The sequence below is a fragment of the Stegodyphus dumicola genome, chromosome 2 (genome assembly GCF_044657685.1).
Source record: "Stegodyphus dumicola isolate Sdum_Otavi_A_Nest chromosome 2, ASM4465768v1".
Lineage (NCBI taxonomy): Eukaryota > Metazoa > Arthropoda > Arachnida > Araneae > Eresidae > Stegodyphus > Stegodyphus dumicola.
The window spans coordinates 41,070,694-41,092,001 of NC_140769.1; the positions used below are offsets into that span (position 1 = coordinate 41,070,694).

The 21,308-nt window shown below is 32.7% G+C and overlaps 1 non-coding gene across 1 annotated transcript; it reads left to right on the forward strand.

Annotated features, from left to right (window-relative positions):
• Positions 1 to 14,351: 14,351 nt before the first annotated feature.
• Positions 14,352 to 14,423, forward strand: TRNAA-GGC (transfer RNA alanine (anticodon GGC)). The gene has a single exon. It is a non-coding gene; the product is annotated as a tRNA-Ala (tRNA).
• The last annotated feature ends 6,885 nt before the right edge of the window (positions 14,424 to 21,308 follow it).

The window sequence follows — 21,308 nt, forward strand, 5'->3', positions numbered from 1 at the left end:
AGTGTGCCTTTTAGTGTGTTGACACGAGAATTTTTTAACTGCTTAATTAATAATGTTGGGTGAAAAGCCCCTGTCAATAGCTATTGCCTTTAAATAATTTAGTTCTTCAGCAAGGGCTTGTTTGAAAGAGCAGACTTGAAGAGCACGGAAAACATAAGAATAAAATGAAGCTAACTTTTGTTTAGTCGGATGGCATGATTTAAAGTGTGGTGGAAGGCAAACCGATGAAGGTTTACGGTAAACCGTAGTACTGAAGTTGGATGTGTTACGTGTGACCAGAATGTCGAGAAACGGAAGAGAATTGCAAGTCTCAAGTTTAAAAGTGAACTGAATAGCTGGATCAATAGAATTCATTGTTGAACGAACTTTATTTAAATCATCTTTATTACCTTCAAACAGGGTAAAAGTATCGTCTGCGTAGCGGAACCATGCCGGGAAGTTGAAAGTTTCAAACAATTTTGATTCATAATAATGCATGTAGATATTAGCCAGGATGGGGCTGAGGGGGCTTCCCATGGCTAATCTCTCAGTTTGCTTGTAATATTTATTTTGGAAAACAAAATGTGTTTGTTTCAAACAGAGTTGAGTGAGAGAAATTAACTCATCAATTTCGATGCAAGAGAAATGAAATTCGCGAAGTCTTGTTTCTAGGCATCTTAATGCACCCTCCACTGGATCATTGGTGAATAAAATTTTACATCAAAAGAAACCATGAGTAAATTTCTAGGAGAAACGTTTTTAACCTTTTTTACAAACTCTATTGAATTTTTTATGGTGTAAATGTTATTGTTTAATAGAGTTGAAAATCTAGAAACTAAATATTTAGCTAATGGATACGAGGCAGTACCTAAATTTGATACAATAGGGCGGAAAGGAATACCACTTTTATGAATTTTGGGAAGAGCATATAATCTGGCACAATTCGCAACAGATGGGATAAGCGAATGTTTTAAGTTGCTTGAAATTATTTGTGAAGATTTGATCGCAGCTTTTATTTTTGACAAGTCCGAAGGTGAAGGATCTTTAGGGATCGGATTATATGGTCCTTCGTTTAAGAGTTTAGTGACACCATCGATGTAAGTGTTCTTATCTATGACGACTATCTGGCCACCTTTGTCGGCCTTTGAAATGATAATATCCGGGTTAGAATGAATTTCGCGCATTGTAGCTCTTTCTCTCGCAGTTAAATTTTGTTTCAAAGGTTTATTATTGAATTTCACATTATGAGCGATAAGATGGCTAATCATTTCTTTTTGTGACTCTCTTATTCTTTTGTGAAATTCTATTGATCTTGAAAGCTTTTTCGATAGAAGTCAAAATCTTCGGAATTGAGGGTTTACAGGTTTGTGAAGTTAAAATTATACTTTAGAATTCTCTCTTGTTCTTCTGAAGGACAAACATTAGAAATATTAATTATTGGCTTGATTTTTACAATGGGAAGATTTTTTTGAACTACTTGTATCAGGTTCAATGTTCCGTCTAACCTTCTTCGGGAACATGCAAGGACCTGACTCGGAACAGAGAGCTTACTAAAGCTATGTTCAACAATTGTGGGAAGTAGACAGGATACACAAGAAGGGTATAGAAAACCCTTTATTTTTCTCTATTTACAATAACTTCCGTACTTCGGAATACACAGGCCCGCTACTTGGGGTCTAATGTAAAAATATAAAAATAGAACTAAACTCTAATTTAACTTTAAAATAATAAACGTGGAAGATTGGCCTTATATTAATAAGAAGCCGTATGTAGTACAGAGAACTGTGAACACTACAATACGTTTAAAAATTATCAAGAGGATTAAAACCTCTAGCCTGGACGGCAACCAGCAACTGAGTAAACTTCTAAGGTAAGCGGCCTGCTTCGACTAACTGCTTCCTCTCTCTCGCTTGGCAAAAAGCCACAACTTAAGTACTTGGCGTTCGCCAGACAAACTTTGCATAAATACTTTAATGCTTATAATTCTGGCCGGAAGTAGAAAATAAGAAGTAATAGTAAAGATTTAAAATAAAATAAACGTTAGTAAAACTTAAGATCCTTACACTTGAATTAGAAGACTGTAAAAGAAGCTTTTCGAATTTAACTGCAAGGGGTTTTTTATGACGGTTAACTGCATTCTCCGTTCTAGACCAAGACTTTTGTTCAATGGCAATGAATTTTGGATAAGAATTAGCGAGTTTCAGATGAAGCTTATAGAGTTCATGTTCAGTTTTGGACAACTGTTGACGTGTATCCCTTATGATGGACCGAAGTAAGGCAAGCTTGCAATTTAACAGAATTCTTGAAACGCGACTGGAAGGTTTTTGATTAGATTTTATTTGAATAAAATTGGGGATAAATTTTTTATATTTACATTTAAGTAAAAAGTCAAGATGGTTCAGGAATTTTTGCCGTTTCAGGCGTAATTTAGTGAAACGATTAACGGATGAAGGCGTGATAAACAATGCAGAAAATCAAACTAAAGTAACTAAGCAATAATTAAGCACACACAAAACAGCAGAAAAATCACTCACTGAAACGAATAGAAAACAAAACGTTTGTAACCAAAATGCATGAAATCAGACAACTAAAGCAAAATATCCAAATATGCAAAACATAAACAGAACTTCAAAATTTCAAAAAAGTACTTACCGAACCCCATGCAATCACAAAAGGGCGGCCACACAACGTGCAAAAAAGGAAGCAGAAAATAAGCCGTTTTCGGCTCGAAACACATACAAACGCAACACGACGAAAACCACGTGGAAAAACGAAAGCAAAAAATAAGCCTGTTTGGGGCTTCTATAATTAAGACACAATAACACGCCGAACAAATACTAATTCAGAAGTCAAACAACAATAATCAGCGTTATATTTTCAAAATTTTCACAGGACTAGTTTCGATGGTTTTACCATCGAACAAGATAGGAAAAAAACAAGATAGGAAAAAATGATTTCCTATCTTGCTCATTTGCGGTTTTGCAGCTGAGAATGGTGGTTCGGTAAAACCATCGAAACTAGTCCTGTGAAAATTTTGAAAATATAACGCTGATTTTTGTCGTTTGACTTCTGAATTAGTATTTTTTCGGCGTGTTATTGTGTCTTAATTAAGCAAATGTAGTCTGAGGAATATAAATGTGTACATTTTTATTTTCATCAGGTTATAATATATATAAAAGTCTTTTTCTTTATTCTATCTTTAGTGAATTACTCTCTCTTTTGTGAAACTAAAAACTAGGAAGAACACCTATATATATATCTTGGATTTTTATTAGACTGTATAATTTATTTAATTTATATTGTAGGGTTTCTTTTAATTAACTAACATTTTATTCAAATTTTTGTTATCGTTACTGAACTCCTCAACTTCTCCTCTCATTTCCTCACCAGGTTGTAAATTTAAAGTTAAATGAAGTGACTATTTAAACGGGTGAATCTCTGAGTTTATTGAAAGCGTGTTTTCGCTAGCCAGCGCACGTTTCTTTGCTTATTTCGCTGTTACGCTAATACGCCCTTTGATCATTTCAGATAATTATTACGTCTGTTAGGTTTTGTTGAGTCAACCTAAGTTAGCCGTAACTTAACATGCTAATCTAGCACTATTCTATTTAGACTTGAATTGATTTATGTTAGAACGTTTAAGTTCCACCGCTAGTGGTCGGTGTTATTGTAAAGCACGGTGCCTTTCTGTTCTGAGTTAAATTAATAAAGGGTTATTTTCATTCTTCTTCTATGCTGTTATTTAATTCATGACTGTGCGAGAATTCGCCAGGTTCATTTATAGGATCTAGTTTAGTTTAATGTGGCCTAAGAAGGCTGGATCTTATGATATTTATGAGATGGTCCGAAATAATTTTATCTTTAGCTGCAATTCTCAAGTTATAACTTTGTTTCCAACCATTTACATAAAAAAATTTTTATTTACATAACATTAATTTTGCGTAATATGTGATAAGTATTACTTAATGAGATTTTTTAAAATCCGCTTTATCATTTTTTTTAATAAGCGAAACGCTAATATAAAATTCCAGAGCAGAGATGCAGTTAACGAAACTTGATAGCACATGTCAATACATGCCATTATTCATCATTTTAAGCTTGTCTAATAAGCATTAGTCTGAAGACCCAAAGCGGTAAATTTAACGCCATCCACTTAATGGAGACATACATCTAAGACAGAGAATCCAATTACTTCACAAAACATTGCTCACAGTCGTCACGTCTCTGGAAAGGAGGAATTCCTTACGGAAAATTCCTTTACTCCACTCTAATGATTCATTTCTAGGAGATTCGTATTGTCACTCAGGATTGGAGTAGAGCGGTGAAAGAAAGCGATTCATTGGCTAGGGGTGCTAATTTGCCGAAGCTGGGTTTTGTACCATTAGTATTCAGTTCCGCAATCCATTTCAGAAGAAATGAGCCCCACTTTTGGGAAGAAATCTAGATTGCATGAATGAAGAAAACGTTGCATGGTACATTTATTGATCTAGTGTTTATGAATGAGTTTTTTCATTCAGATACAACGACAGAGAAAGATGAATGGAAATAATATTCGTGAGTCGAAAAATGCATATTCTCTAAATTCTTTCTTTTATCGTTTTTCCTACTCAGGTATATCGTGCAAAGGAATGTGTGCAACCTATGTTCTATGTACAGTTTTCTTACTTCGTATAAAGAGAATTCACATTCATATATTCACATCTACCCACACATGCGTATTATAAATTCATAAGTGCTTGTTGAAAGAGAGAATCCATTTATTATTATAATTAAAGTGGATTTTGCTTAAATCTTTTCTTTCCATTACTAGCCTACAGCTGACAGTGAGAATTCTGTTTGGCTACAAGCTGAATTCAGCACATCTTTCGCAAACAACAGTAATATTTTCAAATTTATATTGCTTAAAATGCGAATGCATTTATTGATTCAAATAATAAAATAACTATTACTTTATGCTTCGTATAACTATGTATAAAAATTTTCATGCATTTTGTATTAGCTGTAAACCGTATTCGATAAGCCTGTTTCATTATCCGTAAAACAATCTTTGAATTTTTCAGCAGCGCATAATAAAAGTTGACAATCCACTTAGTTTCACTTTTCGCCACCAAATATAACACCATATGTTTACTTACTTTTCCTTCTTACGTGAGGTTTCATAGGCATTATATTTTCTTTCAAAACTTTAACATTTAAATAGACGGTATATTGTTATTTAACATGTAAAACAATACCGATATCCAAATATTATGTCTGTTCTGAAAATAGGTAGAAAATGCTACTGAATGAAACAGAAAAGTCTTCAGTCATAAAAAAGGGATAAAGAACGACTTTACCTTTACAAAAGACGACAATGGCAAAGGCTAGCATCTCAAAGCAAAGTACCCGGAAAGTGTTAGCTAACTAATTACGGCAAAGTGCTAACAACTATTTCCCTAAAGCGTGATGCAGTTGTGGAGCATATCTCAAGAGAAACTCAATCGTACTTATATTACACATGGGAAAAAACGAAACCTCATGTAGTCCATCAGTTACTTGAGATTTGAACTCAAGTAACTGATGACTTGAATAACCAATGTTCAGCCGTCTGACCCGCTCGGCCACTAGACGTCAATAACAAAGAAATGAAAGCTGTAACAGAAAATAATGTCGATTTCAATTCAGTTATAATACTCTTAATTGCAGTTTTCAGAGACGTAAATTCCTTCTATGTTATTCCTTTCACTTCTGTAATTATAATAATAACATAGGATTCTAGTTAAACTGATTGTCGTTGGTAATAAAATCTGGAGAAGAGTGAAGAGTGTAGCTACTAGTAGTGGTCTTCTGAAAACTATAGGAAAAAGGTCCAAAGACAGGGAGGGTAAAATAGCCTTTTATTTAACTCAGAGAATATTTTACAGTTGGGCCCTCTCGGGCTAAGATAGAAAATGAGAAAATAAACTAATTCTAACTGATTAAAATATAGCCGAAGCTATACAGAAATAACTAACCGAGTAAACCCTTATCTAAACCTCACTAACAAGCAATGTTTTATAGTAATACGGCCGAATGTGGTAAGATTGGGTTAAAGCAACGAAGATGCCAGAAAGCAGAACACGCTCTACTGAGAACGTCTGAGCTCTCCTACGGAAGTGACTGAAAGAATTTCAAAATTAAAAAAATTAGGAAATTTAAACTCCTATAACAGATTGTTAGACATAGTATTAAAACGTGTTGATTGAAGAATGAGAAAAATGTAGGAACGTTTCCTCTAATATGAGAAATTTCTTATGGATCAGAATAATTAAATTTGAATAATAAATAGGTACTCTAATATTAATTTAATTAATACTCTAATATTAATTTAATTAATATTAGAGTACTAATAAATTAATTTAATACTGATTTAATAATTATTAGAGGATTTCGAATTTATTTAGAAATGCTTAGCGAGCAATAATTTAACTGTAAACACTGTGGTCATTTAATGCAAATTCATAATCTTCAATTTCGGGCTTATAAATACATTCAAATATTGGTAATTTTGACCATCTCGCAAGCTGAAGTTAGTTACATTGCTTACTTGTGAAATAATGGGAGGTCAAAAAACATCTAAATTTCTTCAGCTTACTTGATGTTGTTACTATTATTTTAGATTATGATAAAGCACAATCTAAGCAAATATTTGGACTATATCCAACCTGGAAATCAACCTAACATATCTAAAAATCATCATAACTACATATATACTTATAAGGTCACACTTGATCTAGTAATGCTATTTAAGCCCCATAACCCAACAGACGTAAAACGTTATGTCCGACAACAACGAAAAATTTCTTGGCAGGCTATAAAAACAAAATTTTAATTTAAACAAAACTTTGAACATAAGGCCACTATCGGGTGCTACAATAATCACAACTCGTGATGGCCAAATAACTAGAACAGGTAATCGAGTAAATCTACATGGACAGCCGGAGACTTGACTACAGAATCGAAAACACTTATTGCCCCAGTACACTAACCAGCTAGAGTTTGATACATTCGAACTGACTGTATGTATGCTTTTTCCTCTCAGGAATACTAGAGTTAAACATTGGAGTTATTACATTTAAACATAAAAGGATAATAACATAAAATTAGGCAAAGTTACATAACACAAACTGTTGAGCATACTCATTAAAACATAGGATTGCAAATGCAATTGATCGATCTTTTGGCGATAGGTGAGCTGAAAGTTTTAGATTTTTATGTAAGTAGATAAACATGTGGGGTTTGCTTTTGCTAATACAATATATTGAAATGTCTGGTTTTTGTTACGTGATAATATTTGTCAGACGAAAGACTGTACTGAGATTAGATCTGTCGGTCTTCTTAATATATAACCTTACCAGTCATGGCCATATCCAGATTAACTTTCAAACCGTAACCTCTCCAATAGTGACAATGGCATCTGTAGAGTCAAAGATGCAAACCATACAATTTCATCTACCTTTTTACAAGTGAGGTGCATATCCGAAAACCAACCATTCTAGACCTTAACTTGAGAACAATGGTGATATCTCAACATAAGTCCAAAAATTATAAAATTTCACCAGTCCAGTCGAAGCTCAGCTCTAGGACTGGGCCTGTGCCACATTAGAAAAGAAAATGAAAAATAAATAGAACGGTCAAATTTTAATTAAACATTGAATAGTAGTAAAATACTATACTACAAGCTGGCTGAAATGTTTTACGGTAGCGTCAGGTTTTAAAGTGTCGGTAGGGAGAAACTGCAATAATTACAACTATAAAAACTAGCAGGAAATGCCCACATAGCGCTCTCGCGATGCCAGAAACACTGTCTGTTCCAAATCCAAAAACCTCAACTTAAATACTCACAATTAAGAAGTTATACTATTAAGGACTGAATTTATGGTAACTGGTTAATTAACTTAAGAATCCCTTGTTATGTTGTGACTTATCTCACTCGTCTGACAGTCAGATCAGAACAAAACCACGAAATTCATCTTGGCAAGGAGAGCAAGACTGCGCTTGTCGTTAGCAAGAGCACTGAACTAGGTGACGGTACACTTCCCTTAATTCCCCATCCCAGTTTTGATGAAGAGCACCCCGGGGACGACGGGTCAGAAGATTTCCCACCCCTTTTTCCCTACCACAACTTCTCGAAAGGACTTTCGGCTCACCACAACCGCACGGACACTACACATTTACAAACATCCATTCCTTCTCCGGGATTCGAACACGACTCCCTCGGTACGGCGATAAGCTCCCCTAACCACTTTACCGTCTGAACAGCTTAAGATGCCCTACAGCATTAGTTGATAATCAATGTGTTTCCTTCTCTAAGCACTGAAGTTAATTTTTGCTAATAATAATCGATGCAGAAGAACGAGTACTGGTCTCAGAATACCTTAAATAACTTATAATATGTTTTAAACAAAGATGTGAATTAAATAGGAAGTTATATTTTTTTTATTTGTGCACATGTAACAAGTCATCGCATTTTATTTATCTGTCTTTATCTTACTATTCACCTACATTCAGCTTCTTCTCAGAATGTGTATTTATGAAGTTCTGAGATAGAAAAGTTATGTATGACTACTCTAACATTTTACAAAAAGAAGAAAGGAACCCGGAGAAAGATTTTCTGCTCTCACTGCATTATAAACAGGAAGTTGCAAGCAGTTTTGAGTTATACACTTATGCCTTTTTCTTTGCCGTGTGTCTACATTTGTAACTCTAATTTATGTGAATGCCTACCAGTAGCCGAGTGGATAATGCTAGTGATTGTAACTAAGGCAAACACTGGAAATTTTACTGGGTTAAAATCACCGACGAACGAACTTCTCCCATTGGTTGTTTGCATTCAAGTGGCTCAAATGGCCATCGCACAGGTAGTATGAATATGAGCCAGATTTCCGTGAAAACTCCCTCATGAAGGCATTTCCTTTTTGGGAGAGAAAGATGTGCCCATAATGCAATAAATCCACTTCCTAATTTCTGCGAAAAACAATAAATTAATAAAAGGAAGCTTAATGAATGAATGAATGAAAAAACATTAATTGAAAAAAAATGCTTACTTTGATCTCATCTGTTTATAGTTTTATGAACTCTGAAATATTATTCTTTCTTCCCAATTTCCCAATTAATTTCTTATAATAACAGTATATATTTAGAAGAGTAGTAGAAGTAGAAGTAGCTGACTCAAATGCAGGTAACTTATTAACCTAAAGATCCTTACTGTGATTATTAAATTAACCAAATAGGTAAATTAATCAAGCATCTCAAGTGTATTTAATTAATTATTATCTATTAAAGAATTAGATCAGCATCAGGATCTATCTCAAGAGCAACATGAATGTTCAGTGAAGGCTAAAAAGTAGTAGACTGCAGCATAGCAAAAGTAGTAGACCGCAGCATAGCAATATCAGACTAAGAACTAATGCCACCTTAAAACACTAATTTTGCTTACTGTTTAAAAAAGTAATGGTTTTGCATATGATCCTTTTTTTCTGAGAATACATATTGTGAGAACTTTAATGAACATAGTTGTTTAAACTATGAATAAATAGCTAATAACATTATTGAGGTTAACTTCAGTTTTTAGGTACTTCTTATCTTATCTGTAAATATGCAAACCTACATATGTTTATTCATCTGGTAAAATTATTTTCCGCTTATGAGTACTCACTGAATTAAGATCACAGCTTGCTAATTAATCTTAAGAAATTTTATAATAATGTACTTTATTTAGAACACTTTTTAAAGAGAGCATTAAAATACTTGAGAATTGACCTTTTACATTAACTTCGTGTGCTCACATATGATGTATATAAAATACGAAAGATAAAAACGAGCAGAACAGAATATAGTTTTATTACATAATCTTGTATTTACGTAACCGAAATAACACCTAGATAGCAGACTCTTTTCTAAATTTTTGTTGCAAAAAATGTAATCTGAAAGATAAATTTTTTCAATTTAAAAAAAATCTTTCGTTTCCATGAGCAGAACAGGAAACTAATTCAGTTAACGAGGTCATTTACGAATTTTAGATCAGACACGGCCAGCATGAGGATCTGGTTATCAGGTGGTTATTTGTTTTGTAACAATTTCTATTTGCTTTCTCTTTCTCTTTGTTCCATTCGGGCAGTAACGTAGCAGAGTGGAACACGTATATGTTTATTTAAGTGAAGTCTTATGTTTATTTGTATTAAGTTAAAATGTTAATGTTCTTTACCCTTTAAAACCATTTCTTTAATTTCATAAAATATACTCGAAATGCCTACGTGCTTTTCTTAATCCGAAAGATCCGCATTTCTAAATTGGAAACACGCAAAGTTCCCAAATGCTTTTCTGCAAATAGCCCAAAACGTAGAAGATTCCTGGATTTACATACGTTATTTCATTTTCTTTTACGTTAGTACTGAGATTCATGTTTAGGTTCTTAAGGTTTTAATGGAGTACCTTGAAGTTTTTAAAAAAAATATTATAGGCATTATCATATCTTTTAATTCTAGTTTTTCAATTTGATATTTTCGACTATAATTTAATTTTCAAACTTCCGATCTCATTCATTACCTCATATTATATTACCTTTGCTGTTTGTTATATACGCAAACTAAAACTGCAACTTCTCAGATATGTTACCATCTATACGGATTTCGATAACTTATCTTTACAATAATAACAAATAATGCATCTTTTATTCATCACTAAAATTAAGATCATTAATTTATTTTTTTAATTGTCAGTAAAATTAAAACCGTATTTTACCGATACAAGTTAGGAGATTTAAAAGAAATAAACATACTTCTGTTAGAGCGTATACATTTATTTTGCTTTTTCCATACTATGCCTAATTAATATAATTTTACTAATTTTACTATATACATGTAGCAAATGTAGCTAACATGCAACAGGTATTTTTAATATTTTAATCCTTAATGACTTTATAAAAATGTTTCTGATATATGATTTTTTTAATAAGCCTATGAGAAGGTTGTTTCAGTATACTATAATTTAAACGTCCATTTTATTGACGCAAAATCTATATTTGCACTTTACCTGACTAATGGCATTACAGAGTTAAGTAGAAACAAAGTATATTGGTTTACAAAGCTTTCCGAAATGTATTCAGAAAGATTGTGATAATGTTAGAAGCAAAAACGAATATTTTGAGACACGTTTTATCTTTCACAATAGTTTTGGGATATATGTATCTAAAACTAAAATTGTTTACTGCTAAGAATAGTAGATTTAAAAACAAAACGGTTATACAAAAGTTTAATTAATTTAAATATAATTGTCCTCATGCATTCACTTTTATGCCAACACATCTATTATTTAAAATTATGTTAATACTTATAGGCACGACATGCTTCTACCTTTAGTTACACAAGCTGAGAATATTCTGACACCTAAACAGATTTCTGACAGAAATAATATAAATTTATATAAAAAATTATTAAAAAAAAAAAAAAAAAAAAAGAACCTGAAAGGTTTCAGATTCTAAATTACATCCAAAGGGGCGTTTTTTTTAAAGTTTTGTGTGTTACCTTTATTTATTAAATAACATGTTCTTTGCTCTTAAACCATAAAATTCAGTTCAATAGCAATGTCGCAAAAATAATTTTTAAATGAGAATTTCCTTAGAATTTCCGATATACAGTTCCACGCGCTGGGGATGAAAAGGTTTCCCCCCCGTAGAGTGTTGCTATTGCTCGCTTTGAAATCCTTGAGTTTTTTAATCAAAAATTCATTTTACAAAATATGAAATCGATAATAAAACAAATTCCAAATTTGGTCTTCCATATGCCCATATTCGTAGGAGAATTGCGTCATTCAAAATTCGATGGCTCTATGTTCCGTTGTTTTATCACAATGCGAGAAATATACATACATTTATGCAGATTTTTCATTATTTAATTTCTTCAAATATAATGCAGGACTCTAACATTTGGTGGCAACAGTTTGAAAAGTGAAACGGACATTTACAACGCAAAATCGCAAAACGAGAACAATAGTCCTTCAGGAACAAAGTCCCTTTGGACTAAAAATATAATTTATATTTTATATTATTAATTTATTTATAAATTTATAAGAAAATTTATTTGTAAATTTATAACGAAAAACAATTTTTAAAGTATTTTATTTAATGAACATTATCTAATTAAAAAAGATTTTTGATATATGTTTTATAAACGCATCCATGGAGAGAAAATTTAATAAAAAGAATGAAAATTTCTGCTACTGGATACAAGAAAATAATTATTTTTTAATCACCGTGTGGGGATTTATTCAATTTACTTAGCAGTTATTTTAAGCAGCTTTCCTACCTTTTTAACTTGCACTTGCTTGCCAGAATGCAATTTGACTAGAGCGCGTTTATTCAAATTGCGTTAGAAGGAACGTTTATTTAAGGGATTTTATTTAAAGGAATTTAAAGGAAAGTTTTGGAAGGTGAAATCAGAGCGTGCGTGCTTGAAGGCTACGTTGATCTCTTTGATTCTCTCGCAAGTAGATTTCTGCGGCTTTGAGTTATTCTTGTCATTAATCTTGTTTACGCCGATTTATGGTCAGAGCCAACTTGTGCGATAGTTAACCTGTGAAACCGTTAAGCTATACTTCATAAACTGAAGCCCAGACGGTATAGGAATCCCGAAAAAGGCATATATGTAAAATTACCTATCCCGTCACATATGAAGTAACGGTGGCCGCCTATTAGGTGCCTCAACAATAAAATGACCACCACTTATGGCCTTAGGAGTGGCCGAAGTCGTTATAGGCAAGTGCCCGCCATTGGGGGAAAATACTTCATAAACTTTGAAGTTATTAATTATCTTTTGAATTAAGCCAAAAGTTTCGGCTTTTTTTAAGCACAAGTCTGTGCCATCTGTGAAATCTGATTTGAGTTAATAAAGGGTTCTTTACACCCTTTATTAAATCATTAACTCTTGACTATGTAGCACTTAGTGATTATTCACTAAACTGTTTTCGTCGAGCTTTGTTTATGATAGCCAGATATAGAATGCGTTACAAGCATAGCAGCACAGTACACCATATTAGCTTCTCTATCGTAGTCTGTTGATATATCCACTGATATAAAATTGTTCAATTTATTTGAATTTCTCTTTATTTTATTTATCAGCTTTTGTTAGCAGCTTACACGTGATTTTTAGAAAATCGCCAAAAATGTAATTGCGTTGTAAATTTTGAATAACTTCCTTTGGAAAATTAATTTTTGATCAATCTAGTGATGAAAAGATCTCAGTTTTGCAGCGATTAGTTTTATCATTAAACAGCAATAAGCGTGAAAAAAATCTATGAAATGGCACTTTAGAATTAAATAAATAAACATAAAATATTATAATAAATTTTGGAAAAATAACTGTGGCATATTTTATTGTAATCGCTTGAATTCTTGCAAAATTTGAGCAATATAATTTTGAACAAAAACTTCCGTATTTTGAGCCAGCCAACCGAACAAGAAAACAAATCAACTAAATAAAACTGTTCAAAAATAATTTCACGTCTAGTATATATACTGCATTCAAACATCTTTAACATCCAAACGGACATGAAATGCTTTTCTTTGGTCAGTATTTTATGTACGTTTAATATATGGAGGGATGAAATATTTATTTTCTTTTCCAAAGTACAGAAACTATGAAAGTAGTAAAACAGTCTCTCAGAAACACTCGTAGAATTTATATCGCTCAGGACTTACTTTTCCTTTAATAAAACTTTAATAAAATAACTTTAATAAAAAACACAAAACAAAGGAGCATAAAGAGAGAACATAAACATTTATGTAATTTTTGTTATCATTTTTTCTTTACTAGTTCTATATTGATGCGACGATGCTTAAGTTATATGTGATCAGAAAGCGTTATGTCGAAGCGATTTAAATAAATTATGTATACGACATTCTTGTACGAATCATACAGCTGAACTAAATGAGACTAATAGAAATCTTAAATAAAGGAAATCGCACATTATCCGGTAAAGATCATTATATTCCATCCAAACGTTACTGATAATTACAAAAATCTAAAAGTACTGTATTTTATGAGCTAGCAATTGTCTGTATACTGTTTACTTATGTAGCAATAAATATTATATAAAGGTGTTTCAAATCAGTTGAACTCAAAAGGTAATTATGTAAAAAATTCATATTTTCAACTTACCCCACAAATAAGAATGACCACAAATAAGAATGACTGTAAAATTTACATAAATTCTCTGGATTAATCAGATTTGTATTTATTTTCTAATATCTAAAATACTAAGAATATCTCATCAAAAATATTTTTCAGGAAATGAGTTTATGAAGCTATAAAAATACCAGATAAATTATAAGGTATTTCTCCCACTTCCCTAAGCGTGCCTTCGTGGTGTAACGGTAGCACGCTGGGCCGGCATTCCAGAGGTCCGTGGTTCGATTCCTGGCGAAGGCGGTTGCATATTTTTCATCTTTTCTGCTTCCAATTAACCTAATGACTCCACAAAATAACGATTATCTCAAATCGAATGTTAGTTAAAATATTCGAGAATAACAGAGCAAATAATGAAAAATTAATGTGGAAAGTGAAATAAAAACTGATATGGAAATTGCCTAAATTTATGAGATTCAAATGATGATGCATTAAAAGATCTTCATTCCGTAAAGACCCATTACTGCCACCACAATGTCTTATCCAGTCTTGTTCTCGTATGCAAACCCGAGTTCTCAGACGTAATAGTCAGACTTTAACCAGAAATAGACGAAATCATGAGCTATGAGGTATATATTATCTGATATATTTAAATATTTATATGTTCATGTAATTTTTTTAAGAAATTCGCTTTTCAATCATCATTGATTCCCAATAAAGTATTTAAAAGCTATTCTGTTATGGTATTAGTTACATAAAACAGCATTTTCACCTGGCATATCCAAGTGGCTGAATATTTCAACTCAACATATTCTTCAAGAATGGCCAAATCCATCGCCATTTAGCCATATCATCAACGATAGCTTTGCCCAGGATATACCACAAATTGTGACAGAAATTACACCCGTAAGAAAGAGAAAAACTTCATTATAAGTTTTGAAGGAGATGCGCATCGGTGGTTTTGAGATTCAGTGGTAATCCAAGTTTGTCGAAAGTGTGGTGGTTCAGCAAAACATAATATCACATCTTATATCAATAAATCAAAATCAATAATCACCAATCAATAAAATATAAATTGATTTAATAATATAATAATATCTCATTGATTTAATAATATAATATATTATTATATATTAAATATAATATTTAATATATAATAATATAATAATATCTCAGTCTCTGAAATCGCACATCATCCCACACACTCAATGGCGCACACACTCAGAAATCGCACACACTCAATGGCGCTCTCAGCGCCCTCTAGCGTTAGGTGGGTCTTACCAGGAGAATATACTGGGTTACCGATTAGAGGTTTTCTTTCACCTGCTAACATCAGTCCCTCGAAAGAACATTCGAGTGAACATCGATTCGGTTCGGTACTGTGTCAAGCACCTAGGTTAGAAGAAGCATTAGGCTTAGAAACACTAATGCGCTCTTCAGGATTCGAACCTGGACTATGGCAATCGGCTCGCCTACCAGTCATATCAGCAGGACAAGTCAGTGGACATAATATTTAACATACATATATTCTTACTGATATATTACGATGACTGAGAGAAATATGAAATTCTTTTTAACTTCCTTGTACGAACTAAAAAGGAAGTATTGTAATCGCGAAAAGTTTCAGGTAGCATATTTCAACGAAAATATCCATTTTGACCTCTATCGAATGCAATTTAACGATGTTTTTGTGTGATATCTGTACGTAAGGACAGAATAAAAGACTCGTTTCCTCCAAAAAAATTATAAAACTGCTTTAAAATTAATTCTGAAGAGAATTTTTCGTGGCGTCTGTACGAACGTATGTACGTTCGTATGTACGTATGTACGTTCGTACGTATCTCGCATAACTCAAAAACGAGTAACCTCAGATCGTTGAAATTTTGTATATAGGACTGCTATAACATGTAGATGTGCACCTCGTATTTTGGTTGCAATCGGCCGCACCAAACGTATATAAATATATTTATATATATATATATGCACTGTATTACCCGGCTCAGTGATCTCAGTTTCTTTACTCATATATGTTTGTAAATTGTACATTTTTTGCTTTAAAAATGATTGAATTATGTTGTTTTTATCTTCCGGTTAAGGTTTTTATGCCTTTAGTAAATCTGTGTGCAATATTTTTAGAATTATCAACAATTTTAAAGTTGTTTAAGTGCCGCTAAGCCTTTTTTTTTTTTTTTGACGGCGGCCATTGATTGTTTACATTTGAAACAGCAGACTAGTGGATTTGTTGCCAATCTAGAGAAACTTAGCTTCGCAACAACAAAAATAACGCCTTCATTTATTATTGCCAATTATATCATGCTTAATCCTTTCTGGAATATCTATATTAAATTTTATAAATATCTATATTAAAATTTACTTCGTAATTTTTAATATAGATATTTTGAGTTTTTAAGTATTTTTGCCTTCTCGCGAAGTGAGAACTCAATTAATTGAATAAGAAATACTCAATCGTCTATGAAAAACTGTTTCTTTTTTGTTTTGTTTGCTTAATTTCTTTTATACATCATTCTAGCTCTATTATAGTATTTGAATAGAACATGTGGCAACGATTAGATAATTCTATTCTTTAAATGATATAAATTTTGTGCATTATGAGTTATAATATGAACGAAATATAATACTGTTAAGTGAATCTAGCGCCAGAGTGTTGCTATTGTAAACAAATACTAGAGCGAATTTTAAAGAATGCATTTATTCTATTGTGCTGTCGGCGAAGTAGATTTAATTCAATCCAATTAGTTTAAATAAAATGCAAGATAAAATGCGTATAATTTAATATTCCGTACAAGGAAGTCATGTGGTGTACACATCAGACTTTTTCTTTAAATATTTGAATACGATCAGGAAATATTTAATAAAACTTAAGATTCTTTCTTTTATTTTTTTCTTTCTTTATTACAAGGAAGATAACTGAATCCAAAAACTAAAACACGCGTAAAAAATTATAAGTCGTACGTATAACTCAAAAATAATTTTCTGCAATTCGATTGCTGCTATAACTCGTTTAAATACCTTTCAAGCAAGCAAATGTGTTTATTTTGATTATAATATTTTTCTTATCTTAATACCATTAATAACAAAAGGGAAATGTAGAAATTTTCATTCTTTTACATTTGCATCTTGGCAGAATTTCAGAGAAGAAAATCTTGCATTAACGCAACAATTGTATGAATTCTTAACACTGAGGTTAAAAGCACTCGTGGATATTTTAACAAAGAGTGGACGGCAATATTCGGAAAGTAGGCTAAAATGCAAGGCGAACCACTTCCGGAAGTCAATAAACGACGTTGATTCAAGAATCGGTCACTATCTAAGGTCTGCCCCATTACTTTTTTTCTTTCGTTTTTATTTGATTTACATTATGTATGACAAAGTACTGCCTCACGTGACTCTTTTTTTTTATTCATTTGCTTCGAAATTCTGGTACCAAAATGAAACAAAATAGAGTCACTTTGCCAAAAAGCTTTACTATTGACGTCAAGCCTTACCTCTTTTGGGGTAATAAAAATGCTGTTTTCTTTTTGAGTAACGTAAGTGATGTATAAACATTCCAGCTGGATGCTTTAAGTCCATTGATAGAGGAATTTATTCACATTAAAAAGGGCGAAAGAATTTTGTCATAACATGGAAGGATATTTTTTCCTTCTTCTTTAAGCTTAGTTTTTTTTTAACCTAATTTTAGGTTAACTAGTTAATTATTTTTAACAATAACTTTGTTGTTTCGTGAATAAGATTAATTTCATTAATTTTAGGAATTTTGCTAAGACTGTGCGAATATCGGATTTTTCTAGAGAATATCAATTAGTGTGTGATTTATAAATTTCTGGTATAATTGTTAAATCTTTTCTTTTACATTTGTATACTTTTATACTGTATAACATAGAATTTATGCAAAAAATCACCGCAAAGTAATAATCAAGCCCCTTTTCCTAAAGTTACCTGTCATCCTCCGTTATCTGTTATTGCCGACAAAGATTTTCGATGTAGAATCATTTTTACACTAAATTAAAAACATATTCAATGAAAACATACCTGCTTTGGTAATTCTGAAATCACTATCGTCTAATGGTAATAATATAAATCTAAATAGTAATAGTATAATACATAATACAAAGTGGACAAGTGTGTCATCAGTCATCGGTAAAGCTTTGCGTTGCCAATCTCCGCGTTGAGTAATTCACGTTTCAAAATCAACCAGAAAATTCGACGATATAAATGAGGTCTGTTGCCACTTGTAATGTATTTGTCTTTCGAATTTAATAAACAAAATGAACGATTTAAAAGAAATATGTTGAATCTGTCCGAATAAAAATATTTTTATGTTCCATCCGGCAATATGGTGCTGTTTATCAAAATGTTAAGTTTTTTGTGAGTTTGTTATCTTATTACAAACGTAAAGATTTAAAAGCAATCAGATATTGATGAAATTTTGCACACCTGACCTTCAAAACAAGAGGAAGGTCACTGAATGCATTGAACTGGAGACTTACATTGCATTTAAAGTAAAAGCACCGCTACTCGTGAACACATTTTTATTATTCTTTTCAATACTATTTAAATACTTAGAAGTAAAATCAACCCTTTAAAAGATAGCAGCAAAATAGTATATTAATTAATCATTATTACATTTTTAGGTTCAATAGTATTTTCAGTAAGCTTCCTTTAAATTCAGTAAAATTGTTATTTAACATGCACAATATATGTAATCTTAACAGCGTTAGAGTCTTTTTACGAATATTTACTTCCTTATGAGAAGTATAAGTTGTTCATTTTATTTTTGTTTATTTTTTTCGAAAGAGCCAATAGCAATCTATTTTTATGTTATGCACTAATGTGCAAAATTTAATCATTATTCGGATTTTCGAATGTAACGTGTCGCAGAAGTGTTGCACATCGACCCAAATCATGCCATAATATCACAAAGATGTGACAATATAGGACAAGTGACCAAAACCATCAAACAAGGAATAAAAAGGATAAAAAGGCACATTATAATTAAGATAACTCCAAGTTCAACTGGAGAGAACATAGAAATGTACATGTTTCTGAGTTTCTTCCAGTTGTATTTGGAGCTTGGCAAGTAAAATCCAGTCTTTAGAAGGGGATATGATCACACTTGGCTGCGAAACAGTATACTCATTACATTATTAATATAAAGCCGGTCCATGCTGATGTCAAGCTTGTCGAGGATGTGTTGAGACATCGTTCTGCATTTCTTTTGTAGCGTCAATTTCAGCTGCGAAAGCGCTGCTGGCAGCTGGTCATGTGCTGCCAAGGAGAGGATGTTCCACACGTGTTGCATGCGACTTAGATCGGATTAATCCATGGTTAATCCATGCATTGAATATCGTTAATCTGTAAGAGTAACTGTACAATGAGCTGTAGCGTTGTCGTGAATGAAGCGGAAGTCCAGACCCACAGTACCTGTAAAGAGAGCACATGAGAGAAGAGAATCTCGGTACAATAGCGGAAACTAGTAACTGAAACTCCCCGAGGGTTTCTTTTTAGACGTGGCTATCGTGATGTATGTATTAGGTATGGTGATGTTATAATGACACTAATAATGAGTTTTATATAGGATTACCCTAGGTAGGCTCCTGGTCTTTGCTGTGTCATGGTGAGCTGCCTCCAATACAAAACGTAACAAGACTTGTTTATATTTAGACTGCTATTCAGACTTGTTTACAAGACTGTTTATTGATACTACCATATTAGACTGAGCTCCACACTGATTTTTCTAAACCTTCCAATGTAGGATCCTCCCTCCTATTCCTAGTACTGAAGAACAGTATTCCAATGCTGTGAATGTAGCTTCCACGACCTTTGTAATAGCGGGCAACATAACTCCGTTGTGCACAGTCTCGAAGAGAGCGTCGGAAGAAAAACCAATTCGGGCAGTGTTTTCAGATTTTGCGAATAGCAAACCCCTATGCAGGAAATTCCAGAAGAAAAAGATGGGCAGTATCATACATTAAATGAGCGTGAGAATAATAACAGCAGCTTTTGCAACAACATCTGCACGTAACCAAGCCACCTACAATAGTAAAGCCATTATACCACTCACGTATTCAACTGTAAGACAAGAAGAAAAATATACTTATTCACAAAATTCCCGCTTTTTACAAGCTAGTACAGTTAAGCGAAAAGCATCTCAGCCATTGAAAATTTCCCTCCATGAGAAGAACAATCAACCATAAAATTCCTCTTGCTTATCAGACAAACTGAACAGAATTGAGTTCTTGTTTGATGAAACTACTTACTAATATTACAAGAAGTAAGTTAATAACTCTTTCCAACAGAAAGAAATGAAATTAATTTAGCTGTTCGTATCAAAATTTGATGTAATCTCTTAGCTGTTTTCATAAAAGCTTCAGAATTTCAGAAACTTAAATTCAATGTGACCTTGTCACAGTGTCTCACTCCTATCTCGTTCAGTTCTTATGTTCCCGGCAATACAATAGGCGTCTCTGATGAGCAAGAAGTAATGCAATACACCGTATTTGTCATTGTGCACATATACAACGTTTGTGTAGCCACATTAAAATGTAATATCGACGTTCAGTGTGTGCCTTGCGATACTAACTGACTGTCATGACGTCGTTAATCATGGACTACCACTGATGAACGCTCAAAAAGCTATTCCGTCCGTCTGAAATGCTTTCCAGTATCCTGAAACAATGCTTTTGAGCTATTCTGAGATCCTCCGCTACACTTGCCACACTTTATTATTCTTCCAAATTCCAAGTGACGCGACTTCGAGTAAAGGGCATCTTGATGATGTGTTCTGGATTGCCTGGACAGTTGTCCATATCACATGGTAGCTCATAGTGTCAATTCGACGTTGTTGAAATTACTGTACACAGCTTTCTCCGAACTGCTGAGCGTACACTGTCCGTGTGCGACACCCCTTCCGAAACTTTTTTCCCTTCGTCATGTTCTATACATGCGCATGCCCTACAATACTGGTTTCAAGTTTATCTCCTCATTGTCCTTTCTGGTCATTCTGTTGCCTTATTTGGATTTTGCGCTAATTTCTTAGACTTCTTAATTTTTGTATATTAGTGCAGTTGAAATAATGACAATCTTGATTAAATCACAAACATATTATGGAGAAATCTTTCGTTATGCTCATTTTCCTCTCTCAGTTTAGGTGGAGGGAGAATCCAATGA